Source organism: Ranitomeya imitator, chromosome 8 (genome assembly GCF_032444005.1).
Source record: "Ranitomeya imitator isolate aRanImi1 chromosome 8, aRanImi1.pri, whole genome shotgun sequence".
Taxonomy (NCBI): Eukaryota; Metazoa; Chordata; class Amphibia; order Anura; family Dendrobatidae; genus Ranitomeya; species Ranitomeya imitator.
This window is the reverse complement of record NC_091289.1, coordinates 38,130,585-38,157,713: the sequence shown is the minus strand read 5'-3', so window position 1 is coordinate 38,157,713 and position 27,129 is coordinate 38,130,585. Positions and strand designations below refer to the sequence as shown.

The 27,129-nt window shown below is 49.7% G+C and overlaps 1 long non-coding RNA gene across 2 annotated transcripts; it reads right to left on the bottom strand.

The window, feature by feature from the left end:
- Positions 1–7,585: 7,585 nt before the first annotated feature.
- On the bottom strand, positions 7,586–24,059 carry LOC138647625 (uncharacterized). Of its 2 annotated transcripts, none has more exons than XR_011315016.1 (3): positions 23,976–24,046; positions 19,663–19,736; positions 7,586–10,473 (listed from the first exon to the last, which is right to left on the bottom strand). It is a non-coding gene; the product is annotated as an uncharacterized lncRNA (long non-coding RNA). The 2 variants fall into 2 exon arrangements; XR_011315017.1 differs by having other exon boundaries at positions 8,286–10,473; positions 19,663–19,739; positions 23,976–24,059.
- Positions 24,060–27,129: the final 3,070 nt, after the last annotated feature.

The following is a 27,129-nucleotide window of genomic DNA, read 5'->3' as shown; positions in this document are numbered from 1 at the left end:
CAGGGTCATTAAAGAGGTTAAAAAGAATCGCTCCTAGCACAGATCCCTGCGATCCCCGCTGCTCCCTGTACAGATCCCTGCGGTCCCCACTGCTGACTATATCCCATATAGAGAATGTACCATTTATGACTTGTTTTCCGGTCATTTAGCCAATTGCTTACCCATCTGCATAGTTTCCCCAAGTCCTAGCTTCAGGATAAGGCTGTTATGTGAAACTGTATCAAATGCCTTTGCAAAGTCCAGATAAATCACATCAGCCGCATTACCTACATCCAGATTTGCACTCTCCTCCCCACACAAACTCAACATGTTAGACACTACTTATTCTTCATGAATCCATGCTGGTTGTCAGTTGCTAGAATATTCTCTGCAATATATTTCTCCCTGCAGTCCCCGCTGCTCCCTGTACAGATCCCTGCGGTCCCCGCTGCTCCCTGTACAGATCCCTGCAGTCCCCGCTGCTCCCTGTACAGATCCCTGCAGTCCCCGCTGCTCCCTGTACAGATCCCTGCAGTCCCCGCTGCTCCCTGTACAGATCCCTGCAGCCCCCGCTTCTCCCTGTACAGATCCCTGCAGTCCCCGCTTCTCCCTGTACAGATCCCTGCAGTCCCCGCTTCTCCCTGTACAGATCCCTGCTGCTCCCTGTACAGATCCCTGCGGTCCCCGCTTCTCCCTGTACAGATCCCTGCAGTCCCCGCTTCTCCCTGTACAGATCCCTGCAGTCCCCGCTTCTCCCTGTACAGATCCCTGCAGTCCCCGCTTCTCCCTGTACAGATCCCTGCAGTCCCCGCTTCTCCCTGTACAGATCCCTGCAGTCCCCGCTTCTCCCTGTACAGATCCCTGCGGTCCCCGCTTCTCCCTGTACAGATCCCTGCGGTCCCCGCTTCTCCCTGTACAGATCCCTGCAGTCCCCGCTTCTCCCTGTACAGATCCCTGCTGCTCCCTGTACAGATCCCTGCGGTATCTGCTTCTCCTTGTACAGATCCCTGCAGTTCCCAGTGCAGATCCCTGAGGTCCCTGCTGCTATTCCATTTACGACTGTTTCCTGGCATTTAGCAAATTCCTTACCCACCTGCATCTTTCCAGCGACTTAGAAAATATGGTTTTCTCTGAAACGTTGCAGAGTCAAACATACCTGGCTGAAATTGGGCACCGTGGATCAGCGGTCAGGTACCCATAATAACTCTGCATAAATCACAGAACACCGATTCAATTCAGAAAAAGTGAATTTTATTCAACCACATGTATATGTACAATCATGTAATTACCATGAACGTTTCCATTAGAAAACCAAATCTATAACATTTAATTCATCTAATCATGCGTACAGGCAGAGGCTTGTACAGTTGTCTCCTCCAGTGCAAAAATAGCTGCCCTAAAAGATCGGCAACCTACCGCCTCTTCCTAGAAATACTACGCTCCAGATCAGAACCCTCAGAATTAAGGAGATTTTTTTTTATTTTGTGCTTTCATTTTTTTTTTTTCCTCTCTCTTCCAAGAACATAACTTTTTATTGTTGCCATTGCTGAAATCTTATTTTTTTGTGTGCCAAGCTGTAGTTTTTATTGAAGACTGAAATATTTTACACTTTTTCAGTTTTCTTAGGGGACTTGAGTCTGATAGTCCGATACAATACATTAGTATTAGATATAGTTACAAACAAAAACATGATCAGGGGCAATAATGTGTGCAAAATAATTATGTAAAAATCATACAATGTGATTTTTCTGGATTTTTTTTTTTTAAGTTTCTCACAATTGAAGTGAACCTATGATAATAAATTACAGACCTCTGCATTCTTTGTAGGTGGCAAAACTTTGCAAGATCAGCGGTGAATCAAACACTTATTTTCCCACTAATATATTTATGTAAACACACACACACGTCATCTACAAAATGCAGAAACTAATAAAATAAAATGATTTAATGTCTTGTATAACAAAGTGGTAAAATGTAAATATCAATGTTACCACCTCGGTGCAGCAGGGGGCGCAAGATGACAGCGATTCGTGTAGCCGAAGCTTCCGGCTGCAGTAGATGAAGCTTCTTCTGGACGCTCGTCTGCTCCACAAGGAAGGCAATAGATTGTACAGTTATCTCCAGAATAAGGTAAAAATCGCTACCTTACAACTATACAATCTACTACCTCACCCCGACGCTGCAGCACTGCACCAGGAGGGGGCGCTGACGGCCTTTACGATACATTGTCAAACATCCCGAAAAGTAAAGAGCACGTGCCGTGAAGATGATGATGATGACCGGGTTCAGGGTCGTCGCCGTTCTGCCACTTTGGGAAAGACAGTAGATTGTATAGTTATCTCCCATCGGTGGGTGTGACCCTAAAACTAAACAACCTACTACCTCATCTCACAGCGCAGGGGGGTCTTCAGGATGGTCCCGACCTGCTACCACCAATCAGCAATGTAAGAGTTAAACGCGAGCTCCACGTATGAACAGGGAAATCCGCGTTAAATACATTTTTTCCATCTCGAAGACACAAATGGCGCCCATATAGTCAGATAAGGAGAAAACAAAAACGATGCATGTCTGAGTTTGATCCGATACAGATCGTACTCAACTGTGCTAGTCCACGAGTGTGTGGAAACCAACGGACTGTACTCGGATGACATCTGAGTGCAGTCTGATTTCCACACACACAAATTGGAGTGTGTATATATAATTTTTGTCCAGCATGGAAAGTTAAACTTTGCAAATCACTTTTTTTCATTTGTCTTCATTCTTGTAAAAAAAATACAAAGAAGTGGCTTCCAAGCCTCTACTTTTCCCCCACATGCGCAATGATCTGCAGAAGGTACTCATTTGGAGTACAGACGATAGGGGCGAGGTCTGTGCCTCACTAGGGCTAGGTTCACACGTCCATTAGTTATCTGTTCTAATGGATCCACCAGCAAATAGTTGTGCAGACACTACATTTTAGTCCGTTTTTAACTGATCTCTGCTGGATCTGTTTAACATTGAAGTCTGTGGAAAACCGATCAATTAATTAGCCATCCATCTGCTGGATCCATTCTGATTACTGGCCATGGGAACATGGCCTAACTCTGGGCGAAAGCTGAATACACAGAGGAGGAGACAGGCGCGGACCCATCACCGCCATCAGCGGTGCTCCACATGAGTATGTTCTGATATCGGTGCAAGTAACTAGACTGGGGAAAAGCCAGGAGTTGGACGTCTACATGTCATATATGTCATTTTTATAAAAAGTTCCTACAAGTGACTTCCTAAGATTCATAACTTTCCATGGCAGATAAATTTATAAAGAAAAATAATAATAAAGTATAAATATTGTTAAATGACCATTACAAAGTTGTGCGAAGTTCACACAATCCATGAACGCTGCAGATTTTATTTGTGTGCAGAAAACCTGTGGAATCACACACTAGCAGCCCAGTGGAAGGTAGTATACTTTAATGACTCATCCACTCGCTGCGAAAAAAAAAAATCATAGACCGGCGGTGCAAGACAACTTATGCTTTTCGAGTTTACACGTGTGACTATTCCTTACCTTGGGGCGGCGTTAGATCACATGTGACACCAGACAGGTTGTCGGTGTCCTCGAGCAACCAGGGGAATTGCAAGAAGAGCCACGAATGCAAGGCGCATCTCATAGATAAGGCTGTTAGTTCAGCCGTAGGGTATGTGCGCAGAGAAATCCAGGAACAAGGGCTCCACACGTCCTCCTTTTGGTAACTATTTGTACAGAAAAATCACAACGTTTCGTCCATGCAGGGCCTTTATCAAGCCAAAAAAAAAAAAAAAACGGCTTGATGGAGGCCCTGCGGGGCTAAGCGTTGTGACTAGGGTTGAGCGAAACGGATCGTTCATTTTGAAAAGTCGCCGACTTTTGGCAAAGTCGGGTTTCATGAAACCCGACCCGATGCCTGTGTGGGGTCGGCCATGCGGTACGCGACTTTCGCGCCAAAGTCGCGTTTCGTATGACGCGCTTGGCGCCATTTTTTTCAGCCAATGAAGGGGCGTGGGCAGAGTGATGACATAGGTCTTAGGAGCGATTTGCACTCTGTAACACGAGAGAGAGAGAGAGAGAGAGAGAGAGAGCGAGAGAGACACCGAGAAAGAGAGACCAGTCTGTTCTTCTGGAGTTTGTCACTCAGAAGACTGTCTGCATTTTACAAGTCAATAGGAAAGTTCCAAAGACAATTTCTGGAGCGTTTTACCATAGTTTTTACCAGGGCTGTAGCCAGTCGAGGATTCGGAGTCGGCAGTAAGAGAAATTGAGGAATCGGGAGGTTTGGCTTACCAGCGCCACAGCCCTGATTTTTGCTTTTTTTTTTTTTTTTTTTAAATCGGATATTTTTTATTCAACAAGTAAAGAAAATACAACTTACTGTATATACTCGAGTATAAGCCGACCCCCTTATTTTGCCACAAAAAACTTGGAAAACTTAATGACTCGAGTCTAAGCCTAGGGTGGGAAATGCAGCAGCTACCGGTAAATGTCAAAAGTAAAAATAGATACCAATAAAAGTAAAATTAATTGAGACATCAGTAGGTTAAGTGTTTTTGAATATCCATATTGAATCAGGAGCCCCATATAATGCTCCATACAGTTTATGATGGGCCCCATAAGATGCTCCATAGACACATTTGCCCCATATAGTGCTGCACAAACGTTGATCATGGCCCCATACAGACACTTGCCCCATATAGTGCTGCACAAACGTTATGGCCCCATAGATGCTCCATATAGACACTTGCCCCATTTGCTGTTGCTGCGTACTCACCTCTCCATCACTCAGACCCCCGGCACTTTCAATATTCACCTGCTCCATGATCTGGCGCTGCTCCATCTTCGGCGTCTCCTGCACTGACGTTCAGGCAGAGGCCGCGCACTAACCACATCACCACGCCCTCTGACCTGAGAGTCACTGCTGAAAACGGAACGGCGCCAGAACGAGGAGCAGGTGAATATCGCGCAGCGCTCCCCGTTATACTCACCTGCTCCTGGCGTGGTCCCTGCACATCCGTTCCCTGGCGCCGGCAGCTTCCTCCTGTACTGAGCAGTCACAGTTACCGCTCATTACAGTAATGAATATGCGGCTCCACCCCCTATGGAAGGTGGAGCCGCATATTCATTACTGGAATGAGCAGTACCATGTGACCGCTCAGTACAGGAAGAAGCTGTCAGGGCCGGGGAAAAGACGTGCAGGGACCACACCAGGAGCAGGTGATTATAATTAGACAACCCCCCCCCTCCCCTTGGGTATGACTCGATTATAAGCTGAGAGGGGGACTTTCAGCCCAAAAAAATGGGCTGAAAATCTCGGCTTATACTTGAGTATATACGGTATATTAAAGAACATACAACTAGGCATTTATAAAATTTTTGGGATTAGTTGCGATACATAACATATCCCTCTACTCTACCAAGCTTTCTGTTCTCCCAATTTATGGAATTCGGCCAAATTTTCGTTCCTCCAGACAGGAATATAGATCGTCAATCCAGAAATCTCTAATCTTTTTAATCCTGAACCACGTCTTCTTCACCAGACCCAGAGTGGGAAACCTCTTACCCAACCGCCCAAAACTCCCATCCTCCAGCCTCTGCACCAAAGGGACCTTTCAAGCCATATATCCAAGGATAACCTGCACTGAACTCCCTCCGACCCCTGATACCCACCCTCTAATATGCGGGCCTTGAGACGCCAGGAAGTATATCCAAGGATTTGGTAGAGCCAGTCCCCCTTCATCCTTAGGTCTCTGCAAAATCTCTAGTTTTATCCTAGGTTGACGTCCACCCCAAACCAAGTCTCAAAATATTGAATTAAGTCTTTGGAATAAACCCCATGGGAGCCAGATCGGCGAATAATGAAGCACATAGGAGTTTTGGCATCAGTATCATCTTAGACAGGTTTGTCCTACCCACCACAGAGAGACGCATCTTGTACCAGATCGGGGCCTCATCTTTCAATTTTGCCAGGAGCGGAATCACATTTAGAATACAGTATTCCTTAATCGGTAAAGCAATCTGTGTTCCTAGATATTTAAACTGGTCCACCACTCTAAGCCTAGCACATCCCAATTCTCCCAACTCTCCCTGTCTACCATCATAGAACGTCATCTGCATAGAGTGCAATCTTTTCCTACATCGGGCCATACTTAAAGCCTTTGACTCCAGCTGCTCTTCGAATATGAGCAGAATGTGGCTCTATCGCGAAGGCGAACAGTAATGGAGAGAGGGGACATTCCTGCAGAGTTCCTCTGGTAAGATCAAATTTATCAGATCTCTCTCCGTTCACCCTTATTCTAGCAATCGGGGAGGAATAGAGCAGCTTAACCCAAGAAATGAAAATCGGCTCAAAATCCATCTGCCCAAGCACCATCCACCAATACTCCCACTCTACACAAATGCCTTATGCGCGTCCAAAGAAGCCACCGCTCTGCATCCCGCATTATCCGCCTGCAGTTGAATATTCAAGAATAGCCTCCTCAGATTGATTGCTGTTGATTTATTAAGCAGGAACCTATTCTGGTCCGGGTGTGTCACCCCAGTAACCACCCTCGGGAGCCAAGAAAAAAAGCTCACTGGATAGTCATTATTCTATGGAGTGAAAAGAGAAAAAACAACCGGAAAATAAAAAAAACCTTCATAAAAACCATGGGAAAACCCGAAAACAAAAAACCACACTCAGAAAACACCCGAAAAATACGACACAAAAGACACTTCGGGACAAATAGTTTATTGAAGTGTCTTCTGCATGAAAAAAAAAACCCTCAAGTATAATAGCTGCTGTGCGCAAAGAGCCGAAAGATCTCCATTGTACATTCTCTGAACTTGAGTTATGAGGACTAATGGAAAAAAATAAAAAATAAATAAATGGTTGTAAAAACAAATTTACGACTACATTCTACTTTGAGATCTTGGATTTGGTTAACATTTGAAAAAATAAAATAATTAAAAGGAGTTGAATCCGGCTACAGACTTCTTTAAATTCACTAGTTTCATTATATCATAATAAACAACAAAAAGCAGCCAACATAGCTACTGCCTACATTACATGGTGTAAATCCATGAATGGATACTTACCCATCTATCCGCGCTGTGAACTTATAAACTTGCCACACGGAATACCCCCGGACATGCCTCTGTAATGGGGTCTGATCCTGGAACGAGAAAAGCGCACACACAAAAAAAAATAAAAAAAAAAAAAATGGGGAAATGGAACAAAATGACAACAAAGATTTCAAGAGCTGCAAAGTCACGTAATGGCGTACAGCAAGAGGTCTGGATAGAATACATTGGATACGTCTCCAAACAAAGCCCAGGGACGGCTCCATTCGGCACGGCCACAGAATGCTAATGCCTGGTAGCCATCCGCCATCACAAAGGGGTCGTGCATTAAAAATAAAGGCATAGTAGTGAATTCAGCCACTCCTGTAATACCTGCCTTTTACTTAGAGATGCTCCAAGACAGAAATGCGCCGCTGACAATACATTAATACAGAATGGGTCATTTAGGAGTCTGCCAGCGCTTGGCATATATCCCAGGCAGCCTTTCAATGGCTTGTATCGTCAAAACTGAATGCTTTTTTTTTTTTTTTTATTGCTGCACCCAGATGGGTACATGCAGGTGGTCCAAAATGCCCAAAACAGATTAAAAAAAACAAAAAAAAAACCCCCACAAAAAACAAAGATGGCACAGTGACAAGAACCGTAGAAAGGAGCTGGCACCCGGCCTTCATAGATCAGTCTCTGGTCATTGCGAGGAGGCAAAAAAATTGCATGGAATCCCGAGATGGCTTTTTCCTCCTCTCTCGCAGCCATCCAGAGCGGTGGCGGACACTGCCCGGCGAGGTCGGATCTCCGAGGCCATCTACGTCAGAGGAAGCACCATACGCAGGACAGCTTCTCCATAGTTCCTCTCTGGGATTTTGGGAGTTAATTCCACGCAGCCCAATTCGCGTCAGACCCTGGCAGGATGACACAGCAGAAGGGGTGCGTTGTATGACGATTCCCCCCAGCCAGCCGTTGCGCAGCTGCATCCAATCAGGCCCTTCAACATGTACACCCCATCAGGGAGCCCTGGGGGGGGTTGTTTTGTTTCTTTAGCCCATAAAAGGCAACGCTGGATTCAGAAGAAATCCTATACAAAATTTTCTATTCTAAAATATGACGACAGAATACCACTATGGGGAAAAGAACGTATGCAGGAAAAAGGGGACAGAGGATTTGTTATCAATGGCAGGCAGGGAAATGAGAAAAAGCCCTGTCAAATATATGGTGTGATTTATTTTTTTTTTTTTCTAAGTGCTGTTCCTTCACTATTTTTCCTGGAAATTTAGGACTAACCTGACAATGGGGGGGTTTACCATAAACGGGGGTCACTTTACATCCCACAAGTTGCAAAAATCCACGATTCCAACTCTTAGCGGTTCTGCTCACTCATGCAAAACTCAATACATATTCCCTGACAGACAGTGAATTGTGTGTCCTTCAGGAGAAGGCAGGCTGATCACACGGAGCAGAGGACACAGGCGCCTATAGCCGCCATGTTTCATGGAAAGTTCCCGCAGCCCTCGGCCACTTCTACACACATCAGCCGCTTGGCCCTTCATTTTCTCTTCATCGTCAGGAAGACATCAACAACCCCAAAACATAGCAAATGCCCCTCATATTTGTAACAATACAGGGAGAGTCTGCTGGCCGAGAGAGAGGACACCAGGAATAGGTGAGAATGTCACCCGAAGATTATTGGCAGACATTTATTTAGTTGTATAATCACTTCCTGACTTTGATCATTTATAGGTGACGGACCTCTACATGACCATATACCTAACTGCACGGACCTCCGCCGATAGTGAAAAAACAGGGTCCCCGGTGATGCACATGCTCAATCGCTTCTATGAGACTGGTGGAAGAGCTATCTCAGCGGTGCCATGGGGGCAGTGATTGAGCACTGACAGCACTGCTCCATTCGCACACAGGACCTGTTCTCGGGACTGGCGGAGGTCCTAGCAGTCGTCCATTTATCACCCAGCCTGTAAATAGATAATGTATTTAGAAGAGAACTACTTTACCTCTATAAAGACAACAACACACAGGGCTGTATGCTCGTAACATACTTACATTGACCTTCCGGACCCTACAATCTATTCATCCAATAAGTGTCGGGGCAAGAGGAGCTGAGGTTTACAGCAGATATTACTTCCCTCCTGCTGATGTTATACATAATAAAAAAAGACAAACAAAATAACCGAACTGTCCAACCCACAAGTGGTGTGCGTATCGACAGAGTGAACAATGCTCGTTAATCCATCCCTGTGATTACAGCAGCATAGGCGCTTAGTCACTTTATCATTTCTGCACTTTGCATTGTTACATTTTTGACAGATCCAAAGTAGGTAACAAGACATTGTGCCAATAGATGAACAAGAGCCAGGGCACCCCTCTACCCCAGTGTTCCCCAACTCCGGTCCTCAAGAGCCACCAACGGGTCACGTTTTCAGGATTCCCTTAGTATGGCCCAGGTGATAATTGCATCACCTTCACACTCCATAATTCCATCACCTGTAAAAATACTAAGGAAATCCTGAATACATGACGTGTTGGTGGCTCTTTGAGGACCGGAGTTGGGGACCACTGCTCTAGATGATGCAGATCTAAAACCGCAGAACGCCTTTACACTTATGTCTTAGCTGTCAGAGCACGTTGGGTGTTGTAGTTATGGGAGAAAAGCAGCAGATGATTGTTTGACCCCGTAGTGCCAATGTCTTCATCGGGTCAGTTTTGCATTTGCCATAGGCTTTTATGGGCCGGCTTCATCTAAAATTTAAAAAAAACCAGTCAGTCTAAAAAGTGTAGTTGATTAAAGCAAAACGGCCATTGCCTATACGTAACTCATTAATACCCTGTGCCGGCTATTTTGTGCTTTGTTTGAGCACTATGCAAAAAGAAGAGGAGACGCATGAAGCAATGGCGAGTGCCGCTCGTTCCTCCTTTCTGCTTTCTTGCTATGCGACAGCGTGCAGACTAGTGTATTAGATGATAAAGCCATGTGCTGCCATTGCATTCATTCTAGAAAACATCCACCAACACTTCTGCAGAGGTCACAAGAAGAATAAGACATCAGGAACATTAACGTTTTTCACTTTGAAATATCTTGGCGAAATACTAAGTGCAACACTTACGCAGCTGCGTCTAGAAGAGCAGAGCATTGCCTGTGAGCGGCCTCTCCCTGCAGCCATTAATAATTCAGGCGGCTGGATGGGAGATCAGAGCCGGAGTCAGCCGGCGGTTTGTGAGCTCATCAGGCGCCTTCCTGCAGCAGATCAGCGAGCCGCGGCCAGGCCCTGCGCCGTCTAATCAATCCCGGCATTTCAATCTTCCTCACATAACAGGAGCACGATACCGGCAAAGCTTCTCCGTCTTACAAGACGACGGCTTTTAATTTCCCAGGTCTTCTGAGGAAACGCTGGATCTCCACAATGTGCACCCTTCAACAAAACAAAGAAAAAACCTGTAAAATATTTATCAGGACACATTCTAGCCTCTGCTACATACAAAGGAAACGCAACATTTCTGTGACTGCAGTAGATGTGTTCTATTATATAACCACATACCGTAGCACAGTACCCGAGACGCCCTACATAGCCTGACTGCATATACCTGCACAGTACCCGAGACGCCCTACATAGCCTGACACCGGATACACGCACAGCACCCGAGACGCCCTATATAAAGGGAACCTGACGGCGGATACACGCACAGCACCCGAGACGCCCTATATAAAGGGAACCTGATGGGATACACACACAGTACCCGAGACGCCCTATATAAAGGGAACCTGACGGCGGATACACGCACAGCACCAGAGACGCCCTATATAAAGGGAACCTGACGGGGACACACGCACAGCACCCGAGACGCCCTATATAAAGGGAACCTGACGGCGGATACACGCACAGTACCCGAGACGCCCTATATAAAGGGAACCTGACGGCGGATACACGCACAGTACCCGAGACGCCCTATATAAAGGGAACCTGACGGGGTACACGCACAGTACCCGAGACGCCCTATATAAAGGGAACCTGACGGCAGATACACGCACAGCACCCGAGACGCCCTATATAAAGGGAACCTGACGGGGTACACGCACAGTACCCGAGACGCCCTATATAAAGGGAACCGGACGGCGGATACACGTACAGCACCCGAGACGCCATATATAAAGGGAACCTGACGGCAGATACACGCACAGCACCCGAGACGCCCTATATAAAGGGAACCTGACGGGGTACACGCACAGTACCCGAGACGCCCTATATAAAGGGAACCTGACGGGATACACGCACAGTACCCGAGACGCCCTATATAAAGGGAACCTGAAGACACAAAAGAGAATAGTAAAACCAAAAACACTCAGTTTGAAAAAAATTGCAGTAATCCGCAAGTGCTAGTAAAAGATGTAAAAAACAGGGTATTTGGTTGATACGATTTTTGCAAAAAATGTATACTAAGCTGCTCTACCAAACTTCACGGTATACCCATATCAGAGCAGTCCTAACTAATGTATGCAATCCCTATCTGATGTATTTAAAAACCTGATCATCTGTATATTACCTGTGTGAACAGGGTTCAGAGAGGAAAAATCTATGTGTGCCTACAGAGTAGAACAGCTTTTGTGCAGATAGCCCAAGAGGAGTGGTGGAACTCCCCAGTCTTGTAGACACAAGAGAACAATTATGGAAACAGGAACACATGGGCTACTTGCACAGTGAACAAGTCTGTAGGAACATGTTCACACACCACCAAGAAACCTGAAGACACAAAAGAGAATAGTAAAACCAAAAATACTCAGTATGAAAAAAATTGCAGAAATCCGCAAGTGCTAGTAAAAGATGTAAAAAACAGGGTACTTGGTTGATAAGACTGGGGAGTTCCACCACTCCTCTTGGGCTATCTGCACAAAAGCTGTTCCATCCAGCATGTCCACATGGATTTTTCCTCTCTGAACCCTGTTCACACAGGTAATATACAGATGATCAGGTTTTTAAATACATCAGATAGGGATTGCATACATTAGTTAGGACTGCTCTGATAAGGGTATACCGTGAAGTTTGGTAGAGCAGCTTAGTATACATTTCTTGCAAAAAACGTATCAACCAAATACCCTGTTTTTTACATCTTTTACTAGCACTTGCGGATTACTGCAATTTTTTTCAAACTGAGTGTTTTTGGTTTTACTATTCTCTTTTGTGTCTTCAGGTTTCTTGGTGGTGTGTGAACATGTTCCTACAGACTTGTTCACTGTGCAAGTAGCCCATGTGTTCCTGTTTCCATAAAGGGAACCTGACGGCGGATACACGCACAGCACCCGAGACGCCCTATATACAGGGAACCTGACGGTGGATACACGCACAGCACCCGAGACGCCCTATATACAGGGAACCTGACGGTGGATACACGCACAGCACCCGAGACGCCCTATATACAGGGAACCTGACGGTGGATACACGCACAGCACCCGAGACGCCCTATATACAGGGTACCTGACGGTGGATACACGCACAGCACCCGAGACGCCCTATATACAGGGAACCTGACGGCGGATATAAGCACAGTACCCGAGACGCCCTATATAAAGGGAACCTGACGGGATACACACACAGTACCCGAGACGCCCTATATAAAGGGAACCTGACGGCGGATACACGCACAGCACCCGAGACGCCCTATATACAGGGAACCTGACGGCGGATACACGCACAGCACCCGAGACGCCCTATATAAAGGGAACCTGACGGGGTACACGCACAGCACCCGAGACGCCCTATATACAGGGAACCTGACGGCGGATACACGCACAGCACCCGAGACGCCCTATATACAGGGAACCTGACGGCGGATATAAGCACAGTACCCGAGACGCCCTATATAAAGGGAACCTGACGGCGGATACACGCACAGCACCAGAGACGCCCTATATAAAGGGAACCCGACGGCGGATACACGCACAGCACCCAAGACGCCCTATATAAAGGGAACCTGACGGGGACACACGCACAGTACCCGAGACGCCCTATATAAAGGGAACCTGACGGGGTACACGCACAGCACCCGAGACGCCCTATATAAAGGGAACCTGACGGCGGATACACGCACAGCACCCGAGACGCCATATATAAAGGGAACCTGACGGCAGATACACGCACAGCACCCGAGACGCCCTATATAAAGGGAACCTGACGGGGTACACGCACAGCACCCGAGACGCCCTATATACAGGGAACCTGACGGTGGATACACGCACAGCACCCGAGACGCCCTATATACAGGGAACCTGACGGTGGATACACGCACAGCACCCGAGACGCCCTATATACAGGGAACCTGACGGCGGATATAAGCACAGTACCCGAGACGCCCTATATAAAAGGAACCTGACGGCGGATACACGCACAGTACCCGAGACGCCCTATATAAAGGGAACCTGACGGCGGATACACGCACAGTACCCGAGACGCCCTATATAAAGGGAACCTGACGGCGGATACACGCACAGTAGCCGAGACTCCCTATATAAAGGGAACCTGACGGCGGATACACGCACAGTACCCGAGACACCCTATATAAAAGGAACCTGACGACTGATACACGCACAGTACCCGAGACGCCCTATATAAAAGGAACCTGACGGGGATACACACACAGTACCCGAGACAACCTGTATAAAAGGAACCTGACGGCGGATACACGCACAGTACCCGAGACGCCCTATATAAAGGGAACCTGACGGCGGATACACGCACAGTACCCGAGACGCCCTATATAAAGGGAACCTGACGGCGGATACACGCACAGTACCCGAGACGCCCTATATAAAGGGAACCTGACGGGATACACGCACAGTACCTGAGACGCCCTATATAAAGGGAACCTGAAGACACAAAAGAGAATAGTAAAACCAAAAACACTCAGTTTGAAAAAAATTGCAGTAATCCGCAAGCGCTAGTAAAAGATGTAAAAAACAGGGTATTTGGTTGATACGATTTTTGCAAAAAATGTATACTAAGCTGCTCTACCAAACTTCACGGTATACCCATATCAGAGCAGTCCTAACTAATGTATGCAATCCCTATCTGATGTATTTAAAAACCTGATCATCTGTATATAACCTGTGTGAACAGGGTTCAGAGAGGAAAAATCTATGTGTGCCTACAGAGTAGAACAGCTTTTGTGCAGATAGCCCAAGAGGAGTGGTGGAGCTCCCTAGTCTTGTAGACACAAGAGAACAATTATGGAAACAGGAACACATGGGCTACTTGCACAGTGAACAAGTCTGTAGGAACATGTTCACACACCACCAAGAAACCTGAAGACACAAAAGAGAATAGTAAAACCAAAAACCACTCAGTATGAAAAAAATTCCAGTAATCCGCAAGTGCTAGTAAAAGATGTAAAAAACACGGTATTTGGTTGATAAGACTGGGGAGTTCCACCACTCCTCTTGGGCTATCTGCACAAAAGCTGTTCCATCCAGCATGTCCACATGGATTTTTCCTCTCTGAACCCTGTTCACACAGGTAATGTACAGATGATCAGGTTTTTAAATACATCAGATAGGGATTGCATACATTAGTTAGGACTGCTCTGATATGGGTATACCGTGAAGATTGGTAGAGCAGCTTAGTATACATTTCTTGCAAAAAACGTATCAACCAAATACCCTGTTTTTTACATCTTTTACTAGCACTTGCGGATTACTGCAATTTATTTAAAACTGAGTGTTTTTGGTTTTACTATTCTCTTTTGTGTCTTCAGGTTTCTTGGTGGTGTGTGAACATGTTCCTACAGACTTGTTCACTGTGCAAGTAGCCCATGTGTTCCTGTTTCCATAAAGGGAACCTGACGGCGGATACACGCACAGCACCCGAGACGCCCTATATACAGGGAACCTGACGGTGGATACACACACAGCACCCGAGACGCCCTATATACAGGGAACCTGACGGTGGATACACGCACAGCACCCGAGACGCCCTATATACAGGGAACCTGACGGTGGATACACGCACAGCACCCGAGACGCCCTATATACAGGGAACCTGACGGCGGATATAAGCACAGTACCCGAGACGCCCTATATACAGGGAACCTGACGGCGGATACACGCACAGTACCCGAGACGCCCTATATAAAGGGAACCTGACGGCGGATACACGCACAGCACCAGAGACGCCCTATATAAAGGGAACCTGACGGCGGATACACGCACAGCACCCAAGACGCCCTATATAAAGGGAACCTGACGGCGGATACACGCACAGCACCCGAGACGCCCTATATAAAGGGAACCTGACGGGGTACACGCACAGCACCCGAGACGCCCTATATAAAGGGAACCTGACGGGGACACACGCACAGCACCCGAGACGCCCTATATAAAGGGAACCTGACGGCGGATACACGCACAGCACCCGAGACGCCCTATATAAAGGGAACCTGACGGGGTACACGCACAGCACCCGAGACGCCCTATATAAAGGGAACCTGACGGCGGATACACACACAGCACCCGAGACGCCCTATATAAAGGGAACCTGACGGCGGATACACACACAGCACCCGAGACGCCCTATATAAAGGGAACCTGACGGGGTACACGCACAGCACCCGAGACGCCCTATATAAAGGGAACCTGACGGGATACACGCACAGTACCCGAGACGCCCTATATAAAGGGAACCTGACGGCGGATACACGCACAGTACCCGAGACGCCCTATATAAAGGGAACCTGACGGGATACACGCACAGTAGCCGAGACGCCCTATATAAAGGGAACCTGACGGGATACACGCACAGTACCCGAGACGCCCTATATAAAGGGAACCTGACGGCGGATACACGCACAGCACCCGAGACGCCCTATATAAAGGGAACCTGATGGCGGATACACGCACAGTAGCCGAGACTCCCTATATAAAGGGAACCTGACGGCGGATACATGCACAGTACCCGAGACAACCTGTATAAAAGGAACCTGACGGCGGATACACGCACAGCACCCGAGACGCCCTATATAAAGGGAACCTGATGGCGGATACACGCACAGTACCCGAGACACCGTATATAAAAGGAACCTGATGGCGGATACATGCACAGTACCCGAGACAACCTGTATAAAAGGAACCTGACGGCGGATACACGCACAGTACCCGAGACAACCTGTATAAAAGGAACCTGACGGCGGATACACGCACAGTACCCGAGACACCCTATATAAAAGGAACCTGACGGCGGATACACGCACAGTACCCGAGACACCCTATATAAAAGGAACCTGACGGCGGATACACGCACAGTACCCGAGACGCCCTATATAAAGGGAACCTGACGGCGGATACACGCACAGTACCCGAGACGCCCTATATAAAGGGAACCTGACGGCGGATACACGCACAGTACCCGAGACGCCCTATATAAAGGGAACCTGACGGTGGATACACGCACAGCACCCGAGACGCCCTATATACAGGGAACCTGACGGCGGATATAAGCACAGTACCCGAGACGCCCTATATAAAAGGAACCTGACGGCGGATACACGCACAGTACCCGAGACGCCATATATAAAGGGAACCTGACGGCGGATACACGCACAGTACCCGAGACGCCCTATATAAAGGGAACCTGACGGCGGATACACGCACAGTACCCGAGACACCCTATATAAAAGGAACCTGACGGCGGATACACGCACAGTACCCGAGACGCCATATATAAAGGGAACCTGACGGCGGATACACGCACAGTACCCGAGACGCCCTATATAAAGGGAACCTGACGGCGGATACACGCACAGCACCCGAGACGCCCTATATAAAGGGAACCTGACGGCGGATACACGCACAGTAGCCGAGACTCCCTATATAAAGGGAACCTGACGGCGGATACACGCACAGCACCCGAGACGCCCTGTATAATGGGAACCTGACGGCGGATACACGCACAGCACCCGAGACACCCTGTATAGCTTGACACCGGATACACGCACAGTACCAGAGACACCCTATATAAAAGGAACCTGACGGCGGATACACGCACAGTACCCGAGACGCCCTGTATAGCCTGACTGCGGATACACGTACAGTACCCGAGACGCCCTATATAAAGGGAACATGACGGCGGATACATGCTTCCCGACACATGCATCGGTTGTATGATTTCAGCCAGGTATGCCCGACCCTGAAGCACACTTTGCACCAGGGACAGAGCCGCATGGGCTTCTCCACGCCTACTGCCAGGTCTCTTCCTATACATACAAGGAGAGACATGTCCCCCAAAGGGAGCAAGCGGGGAGAAGCTGCAGGGAACTTGCCTGTCGGACTAGTGTCCAGTGCATCTCGGTCCCTGGCTGCTCTGTAGTACGTTTTTCTCAGCGTTTCAGAGTCAAATATACGAGGCTGAAATCATATCATCATCAGTGTCTGATACAATGCCCGATCCACAGGAATCATGTATCAGCTGTCGAATTCCCTTTAAACTGAAAAAAATTAATATGTTGCACTAGGAGTCTGCATACCTTTTCATTATGTGCAACTAGAAAAAGTGGAGAATAAACCGCGCTGCAGTAGTAAAAATGCAGTAGAAAAGCCTTGAAAGTACAAATGTTTTTTTAATTATCTATAAACGTGTTTCTAAGCACACCTGCTTCTTCATCAGGATAACCCACAGAAGGGACCCCTGATTGACAGTCTCTTCAGAGTTCACAGGGGTGGTGTCTATCGCAACCTTTGAAGGTGAGCATGTTCTTTGCCTTCATGTTTACCCCATATAAAACCCTATTGCACTCATTCCCTTTCCAGTTTTTCATCATAATCGTATATTTTCATTATATGGTAGAAAGAGGTATTGGGTCAATATCTATGCAGGCGATGGCTTGGAAGAAGCAAAGCTGAGCCGTCATGAGTTCAGCCCTGTCCTGAGCCACTTCTCAGGGACAATGATGGCATAACATAGCAAAATACAATTCACCTCTTCAACGCTTCTGCTTGCAATCAGTGAATGAAAACCTTCATTAAACCTTAAGAACAAAATACATGGAGTAAGTCATGTAAAAATAACATTAGAAAAAAAAATTCATTTCAGTAGCACATAAAAACTCTTTGGATGTGCGGTTACAATAGTTTAGGAAACAGATTTAAGTATCACAAATTTGGCCCTTAAAACCTGTCTTAAGGGACAATTTAAAGTGTGATTTAGATTTGACTTGGTTTTTCCAAATATAGGTCCATTCTACCAAAAAATGTGAACAGCCTCTTCTTACATCAGCACCCCTGGTATCTCCAGTATTAGATCAGATGGACAGGGTGGACAGCAGTGTGAGCAGCCTCTTCTTACCTCAACCATCTGGTATCTCCAGTATTAGATCAGAACAGATGGCATTCTGAGATGCCTCTTCTTACCTCAGCACCCCTGATATCTCCAGTATTAGATCATATAGACAGCAGTGTGAGCAGCCTCTTCTTACCTCAACCATCTGGTATCTTCAGTATTTGATCAGATGGACAGGGTGGACAGCAGTGTGAGCAGCATCTTCTTACCTCAACCATCTGGTATCTCCAGTATTAGATCAGAACAGATGGCATTCTGAGAAGCCTCTTCTTACCTCAGCACCCCTGATATCTCCAGTATTAGATCATATAGACCGTGTAGACAGCAGTGTGAGCAGCCTCTTCTTACCTCTTACCTCAACCATCTGGTATCTTCAGTATTTGATCAGATGGACAGGGTGGACAGCAGTGTGAGCAGCATCTTCTTACCTCAACCATCTGGTATCTCCAGTATTAGATCAGAACAGATGGCATTGTGAGAAGCCTCTCCTTACCTCAGCACCCCTGATATCTCCAGTATTAGATCATATAGACCGTGTAGACAGCAGTGTGAGCAGCCTCTTCTTACCTCAACCATCTGGTATCTTCAGTATTTGATCAGATGGACAGGGTGGACAGCAGTGTGAGCAGCCTCTTACCTCAGCACCCCTGGTATCTTCAGTACTAGATCAGATAGACAGGGTGGACAGCAGTGTGAGAAGCCTCTTCTTACCTCAGCACCCCTGATATCTCCAGTATTAGATCAGATAGACAGGGTGGACAGCAGTGTGAGCAGCCTCTTCTTACCTCAACCACCTCGTATCTCCAGTATTAGATAAGAACAGATGGCATTGTGAGCAGCCTCTTCTTACCTCAGCACCCCTGGTATATACAGTATTAGATTAAGTAAACCTGGTATACAGCAACGTGAGCAGTCTCTTCTCACCTCAACCCCCTGGTATATCCAGTATTAGATCAGATAGACAGCAGTGAGATTGGCCTCTTACCTCATTATTACTCCTGTTATCTCTAGTATTAGATCAGAATATCCACTTGGATCACATCTTTCTAGACATGGAGGGGGCTTATCTTCCCACTACACATGCTCAGTGTTTCTTGTCCTTTTAACATTCTAGTACACGTTAGTGTAATAAGGTGGTGGCCATTCTAATTCTATAGGGGGATTACCTCTTTAGACAAAATGAGAATAATTTGTAAGATATTTATTTATGCCAATTACTTTATATATTTCTATCCTCAAAGAGCCCCTTTAATGTTGATTACACGCACATATTTCTATCAATACCTGTTAAAATTTTGTCCACTCTTCATTGGGAAACAAGAGGTTGAGCTGTAAGATTTGCTTCATATGAAGAGAACCTGCTAACAAAAAAAAATAAAATAAAAAAAATCAGAATTAACTTTAGTGAAAGCTATTGAATGCTTAAAACACTAAACTCTCCAGTGTGCAACTGGGATCGGCAAATAAATTAATTAGATTATTTTGCCAGTACGGCGTCTCGCGATCAGAATGGTTGAATTAAATTTGGGGGAGAGATGTCGGGAGTGCGCAGAGCAAAAACCAAGCTCCACTGGCAGCATCGCTTCTTGCACAGCATGTACTAGGGCTAGTCCTTCCACAAATACAAGGAAGCCATAGGTGATTAATATACGTGGTCGTTTACAGCCTGATCTCTATGCAAAGTACAACAGTGAATAATCACTATTTTACTTTGCAAATACAGAGATCGGGCCACGATCATCGAGTCTATAAATTAACCAATTTTGTAACAGGATGGGGTTTAATAAAATAGTACAAATACTGAGCTCATCAACTTCTTGCCGCCCCATCCAGACACTCTCCTGGGCCTTCAACTTGTAATGGCCGCAGCGGTGACATTACACTACTTCGACCAGTAATAGGCAGCAGTGGCCATATGCTGAAAGAGCCAGGTACACAGACCAGTGGAGACATGGAAGCGTTGGCCAGGTAGGATCATTAGTACTCATACTCCAGTTAGGTCCAGAAATATTTGGACAGTGACACAACCAGTCATTTTAGTGGTTTACCAAAACATAGTCAAGATACAGTTATATAATTAGTATGGGCTCAAAGTGCCGACCCTCAGCTTTAATTTGAGGGCAATCACATCCTAAATTGGAGTAACCATTTAGGAATTACAGCCCTTAAATTTGTAGCTTTCTCTTTTTAAAGGGGTCAAAAGTAAATAAAGAGCTTTCGAAATAATTGTCTAAAGGGCTGCATGGGCTATTCCCTTGTTAATCCATCAATTAAGCAGGTAAATGGTATAGAGCTGATTCTAGGTGTGGCATTTGCATTTGGAAGTTGTTGCTGTGAACCCACAACATGAGGTCAAAAGAATCCTCAATGAATCCTCCCTCCATACCTGCTCCTCACATCCCGGCTCCCTCCATACAAGCTCCTCACATTCCAGCTCCCTCCATACGTGCTCCTCACATCCCGGCTCCCTCCGTACACGCTCCTCGCATTCCGGCTCCCTACGTACACGCTCCTCTCATCCCAGCTCTCTCCATATATGCTCCTCACATCCCAGCTCCCTCCATACAAGCTCCTCACATTCCAGCTCCCTCCATACGTGCTCCTCACATCCCGGCTCCCTCCATACACGCTCCTCACATCCCGGCTCCCTCCATACACGCTCCTCGCATTCCGGCTCCCTACGTACACGCTCCTCTCATCCCGGCTCCCTCCATACATGCTCCTCACATTCCAGCTCCCTCCATACACGCTCCTCACATCCCGGCTCCCTCCATACGTGCTCCTCGCATTCCGGCTCCCTACGTACACGCTCCTCTCATCCCAGCTCCCTCCATACGTGCTCCTCACATCCCGGCTCCCTCCATATATGCTCCTCACATCCCGGCTCCCTCCATACACGCTCCTCAAATCCCGGCTCCCTCCATACAAGCTCCTCACATTCCAGCTCCCTCCATACGTGCTCCTCACATCCCGGCTCCCTCCATACATGCTCCTCACATTCCAGCTCCCTCCATACGGGCTCCTCACATCCCGGCTCTCTCCATACGTGCTCCTCGCATCCCGGCTCCCTCCGTACGTGCTCCTCTCATCCCGGCTCCCTCCGTACGTGCTCCTCTCATCCCGGCTCCCTCCGTACGTGCTCCTCTCATCCCGGCTCCCTCCGTACGTGCTCCTCTCATCCCGGCTCCCTCCGTACGTGCTCCTCTCATCCCGGCTCCCTCCATACGTGCTCGCTCCTCTCATCCCAGCTCCCTCCATACGTGCTCCTCACATCCCGGCTCCCTCCATATATGCTCCTCACATCCCGGCTCCCTCCATACACGCTCCTCAAATCCCGGCTCCCTCCATACAAGCTCCTCACATTCCAGCTCCCTCCATACGTGCTCCTCACATCCCGGCTCCCTCCATACACGCTCCTCACATTCCAGCTCCCTCCATATGTGCTCCTCACATCCCGGCTCCCTCCATATATGCTCCTCACATCCCGGCTCCCTCCATACATGCTCCTCACATTCCAGCTCCCTCCATACGTGCTCCTCACATCCCGGCTCCCTCCATACGTGCTCCTCACATCCCGGCTCCCTCCATACACGCTCCTCAAATCCCGGCTCCCTCCATACGTGCTCCTCACATTCCAGCTCCCTCCATACGTGCTCCTCACATCCCGGCTCCCTCCATACATGCTCCTCACATTCCAGCTCCCTCCATACGGGCTCCTCACATCCCGGCTCTCTCCATACGTGCTCCTCGCATCCCGGCTCCCTCCGTACGTGCTCCTCTCATCCCGGCTCCCTCCGTACGTGCTCCTCTCATCCCGGCTCCCTCCGTACGTGCTCCTCTCATCCCGGCTCCCTCCGTACGTGCTCCTCTCATCCCGGCTCCCTCCGTACGTGCTCCTCTCATCCCGGCTCCCTCCATACGTGCTCGCTCCTCTCATCCCAGCTCCCTCCATACGTGCTCCTCACATCCCGGCTCCCTCCATATATGCTCCTCACATCCCGGCTCCCTCCATACACGCTCCTCAAATCCCGGCTCCCTCCATACAAGCTCCTCACATTCCAGCTCCCTCCATACGTGCTCCTCACATCCCGGCTCCCTCCATACACGCTCCTCACATTCCAGCTCCCTCCATATGTGCTCCTCACATCCCGGCTCCCTCCATATATGCTCCTCACATCCCGGCTCCCTCCATACATGCTCCTCACATTCCAGCTCCCTCCATACGTGCTCCTCACATCCCGGCTCCCTCCATACACGCTCCTCAAATCCCGGCTCCCTCCATACGTGCTCCTCACATCCCGGCTCCCTCCATACGTGCTCCTCACATTCCAGCTCCCTCCATACATGCTCCTCACATTCCAGCTCCCTCCATACGGGCTCCTCACATCCCGGCTCCCTCCATACGTGCTCCTCGCATCCCGGCTCCCTCCATACATGCTCCTCACATTCCAGCTCCCTCCATACGTGCTCCTCACATTCCAGCTCCCTCCATACATGCTCCTCACATCCCGGCTCTCTCCATACGTGCTCCTCACATCCCGGCTCCCTCCATACGTGCTCCTCACATTCCAGCTCCCTCCATACGTGCTCCTCGCATCCCGGCTCCCTCCATACGTGCTCCTCACATCCCGGCTCCCTCCATACGTGCTCCTCACATCCCGGCTCCCTCCATACGTGCTCCTCACATCCCGGCTCTCTCCATACATGCTCCTCACATCCCGGCTCCCTCCATACGTGCTCCTCACATCCCGGCTCTCTCCATACGTGCTCCTCGCATCCCGGCTCCCTCAAATTCCAGCTCCCTCCGTACGCGCTCCTCACATCCCGGCTCACTAGATACATGCTCCCTCCAAAGTGTTATTCTTCTTTCATACCCTCTTCCTACATTCGGACTCACACCCCGGTCTCTGGTTCTGCTTTCTCATTAATTTCCAGCCCAGTTCCTTCGTTCTCTCAGCCCTATGTACACTGTCCTCTCCTTCCGATCCTCTGTTCCGGGCCATAGTGCCTCCATGCCAGCAGTTACGCCCCCACATTCCTACTCGCTTCCCACTGGAGGAGGAGTTGGGACGGCTTCCCAGTCACATTTCTCTCTACTGAGACTTCAGATTCCAGGTCTAAAATCCACAGTCATCTCCCTGCAGGAACACAAGGCAGCTCTACACCGGAGGCCTCATCCAGTGACAATGCTGCGCTGCCAACGTCCTGCGGTGTCCGCTCCACCCTGGCATCTTCTGACAGTCACCCCGACAGTGCTGGCAGTGCCATGCAGTGACCCATCTACGCTGCAGACTCATACAGTGACCATTCTGCACTGCCACCCTGCTCAATGACGCCCCCCACACACTGACAGCCTCCTAGTGACCCCACTGCATCACCGCCTCCATGCAGTGTCCCACCATGCAGCCATCACCACTGCACCACAAGCCTAATGCAGCGCCCCCCACACTGGCAGCCCCTCCTGTGCCCCGCTGGCACCGCAGTCTCCTGCAGCGATGCCTCCGTCCTCCAGCACAGCAGCCGCTCATGCCTTCGGGAACAGTTCCGCTCTCGTCGCTGCAGTCATCTCCCTCACACTGCTCCGCCGTCCATGTTACCTGTCACACGTCCTTGTCGATTTCCTCAGCACCAATTTCCAGTTCCCTCCATTCTCCGGCTCCTGTCACACCTCCTCCTCCTCCAGCCCAGCTCCCACTCTGCTTCCCAGTCACACCTCCTCCGTCACAGCCCACAAGGTCTCCCGGTCTGACAAGCTTGCTAATGCCGGAAGTGACGTCCTACCTCACGTCAGTTGAAATTTTTTCTTTCACCAATCAGATTGCGGGGCGCCTGATCGTTAGCCAATCAAAGCGTCATAATGCAGTTTGGGTGCCGTGCAGGAAGTCAAATTTCGATGAGAGTCCCGCGCTGGGGTCACGTGGTTATTCATTACAGTTTAACCCAATCAGTGCTGGAGCATTAGAACCATAAGTGGAGTGGCCCTGTTCTCTCATTCACTGTGCCTGAGCTCATAGCACCTCCCCTTCCACCCACCTCACCCAACTCCTACCTCCCCTTCCACCCACCTCACCCAACTCCTACCTCCCCTTCCACCCACCTCACCCAACTCCTACCTCCCCTTCCACCCACCTCACCCAACTCCTACCTCCCCTTCCACCCACCTCACCCAACTCCTACCTCACCTACCACCCACCTCACCCAACTCCTACCTCCCCTTCCACCCACCTCACCCAACTCCTACCTCCCCTTCCACCCACCTCACCCAACTCCTACCTCACCTACCACCCACCTCACCCAACTCCCACCTCCCCTTCCACCCACCTCACCCAACTCCTACCTCCCCTTCCACCCACCTCACCCAACTCCTACCTCACCTACCACTCCACCTACCTCACCCTCCTCCTACCTCACCTACCACTCCACCTACCTCACCCTCCTCCTACCTCCCCTTCCACCTATCTCACCCAACTCCTACCTCCCCTTCCACCCACCTCACCCAACTCCTACCTCCCCTTCCACCCACCTCACCCAACCCCTACCTCCCCTTCCACCCACCTCACCCAACTCCTACCTCCCCTTCCACCCACCTCACCCAACTCCTACCTCCCCTTCCACCCACCTCACCCAACTCCTACCTCACCTACCACCCACCTCACCCAACTCCTACCTCACCTACCACTCCACCTACCTCACCCTCCTCCTACCTCCCCTTCCACCTACCACCTCACCCAACTCCTACCTCCCCTTCCACCCACCTCACCTACCACTCCACCTACCTCACCCTCCTCCTACCTCACCTACCACCCACCTCACCCTCCTCCTACCTCACCTACCACTCCACCTACCTCACCCTCCTCCTACCACCTCACCCTCCTCCTACCACCTCACCCTCCTCCTACCTCCCCTTCCACCTACCTCACCCAACTCCTACCTCACCTACCACCCACCTCACCCTCCTCCTACCTCACCTACCACTCCACCTACCTCACCCTCCTCCTACCTCACCTACCACCTATCTCACCCTCCACCTACCTCACCCTCCTCCTACCTCACCCTCCTCCTACCTCCCCTTCCACCTACCTCACCCTCCTCCTACCTCCCCTTCCACCTACCTCACCCTCCTACCTCCCCTTCCACCTATCTCACCCTCCACCTACCTCACCCTCCTCCTACCTCCCCTTCCACCTACCTCACCCTCCTCCTACCTCCCCTTCCACCTACCTCACCCTCCTCCTACCTCCCCTTCCACCTACCTCACCCTCCTCCTACCTCCCGTTCCACCTACCTCACCCTCCTCCTACCTCACCTACCACCCACCTCACCCTCCTCCTACCTCACCCTCCTCCTACCTCACCTACCACTCCACCTCACCCAACTCCTACCTCACCTACCACCCACCTCACCCTCCTCCTACCTCACCTACCACTCCACCTACCTCACCCTCCTCCTACCTCCCCTTCCACCTACCTCCCCCTCCTCCCACCTCACCCTCCTCCTACCTCCCCTTCCACCCACCTCACCCAACTCCTACCTCACCTACCACCCACCTCACCCTCCTCCTACCTCACCCTCCTCCTACCTCACCTACCACTCCACCTACCTCACCCTCCTCCTACCTCCCCTTCCACCTACCTCACCCTCCTACCTCCCCTTCCACCTATCTCACCCTCCACCTACCTCACCCTCCTCCTACCACCTCACCCTCCTCCTACCTCCCCTTCCACCTACCTCACCCTCCTCCTACCTCCCCTTCCACCTACCTCACCCTCCTCCTACCTCCCCTTCCTCCTACCTCACCCTCCTCCTACCTCCCCTTCCACCTACCTCACCCTCCTCCTACCTCCCCTTCCTCCTACCTCACCCTCCTCCTACCTCCCCTTCCACCTACCTCACCCTCCTCCTATCTCCCCTTCCACCTACCTCACCCTCCTCCTACCTCCCCTTCCACCTACCTCACCCTCCTCCTACCTCCCCTTCCACCTACCTCACCCTCCTCCTATCTCCCGTTCCACCTACCTCACCCTCCTCCTACCTCACCTACCACTCCACCTACCTCACCCTCCTCCTACCTCCCCTTTCACCTACCTCCCCCTCCTCCTACCTCACCCTCCTACCTCCCCTTCCACCTATCTCACCCTCCACCTACCTCACCTACCACCACCTACCTCACCCTCCTCCTACCACCTCACCCTCCTCCTACCTCCCCTTCCACCTACCTCACCCTCCTACCTCCCCTTCCACCTACCTCCCCTTCCACCTACCTCACCCTCCTCCTATCTCCCGTTCCACCTACCTCACCCTCCTCCTACCTCACCTACCTCACCCTTCACCTACCTCACCCTCCTCCTACCACCTCACCCTCCCCCTACCTCCCCTTCCACCTACCACCTCACCCCCCTCCTACCTCCCCTTCCACCTACCTCACCCTCCTACCTCCCCTTCCACCTACCTCACCCTCCTACCTCCCCTTCCACCTACCTCACCCTCCTACCTCCCCTTCCACCTACCTCACCCTCCTACCCCCCTTCCACCTACCTCACCCTCCTCCTACCTCCCCTTCCACCTACCTCCCCTTCCACCTACCACCTCACCCTCCTCCTACCTCCCCTTCCACCTACCTCACCCTCCTACCTCCCCTTCCACCTACCTCACCCTCCTACCCCCCTTCCACCTACATCCCCTTCCACCTACCTCACCCTCCACCTACCTCACCCTCCTACCTCCCCTTCCACCTACCTCACCTACAACTCC